The sequence below is a fragment of the Megalobrama amblycephala genome, linkage group LG22 (genome assembly GCF_018812025.1).
Source record: "Megalobrama amblycephala isolate DHTTF-2021 linkage group LG22, ASM1881202v1, whole genome shotgun sequence".
Taxonomy (NCBI): domain Eukaryota; kingdom Metazoa; phylum Chordata; class Actinopteri; order Cypriniformes; family Xenocyprididae; genus Megalobrama; species Megalobrama amblycephala.
The window spans coordinates 12,543,869-12,544,427 of record NC_063065.1 but is presented as its reverse complement, the minus strand read 5'-3'; positions in this window follow the sequence as shown (position 1 = coordinate 12,544,427).

The window sequence follows — 559 nt, the reverse complement described above, 5'->3', positions numbered from 1 at the left end:
CTTTGAGTCTGAGTTGTTTATGTATGGATTAATTTGCATTGTTTGTTTAATGACTTTTTACAACTTTTTAAAATGTTATATATTGCATGATAAATGTAACTCATGCTGTAAAGTGCTCAAAGCTCTATTTTTGAGAAAGTATCAATGTAAACAGAAGATATATTGACAGTTTAACAACAGTTTTATTCAGTTGAACAAGGGTCTTCAATACAGGGTCTGTGCTGACAAATTCAAATGATTTGTATTTACTCAACCAAATTTTGTCAGCTTTACTTGAATTTCTTTTGTTCATACAACTAAATTGTTATTTGTACTCAATATAGTTGTAGAACCACTTGACACTGCTTTTTTAAAGGGTTAGTTCACCCAAAAATCATTAATTACTCACCCTCATGTTGTTCCACACCTGTAAGACCTTAGTTCATCTTCAGAGCACAAATTAAGATATTTTTGATGAAATCCAATGGCTCAGTGAGGCCTCCATAGCCAGCAAGATAATTAACACTTTCAGATGCCCAGAAAGCTACTAAAAACATATTTAAAACAGTTCATTTGACTA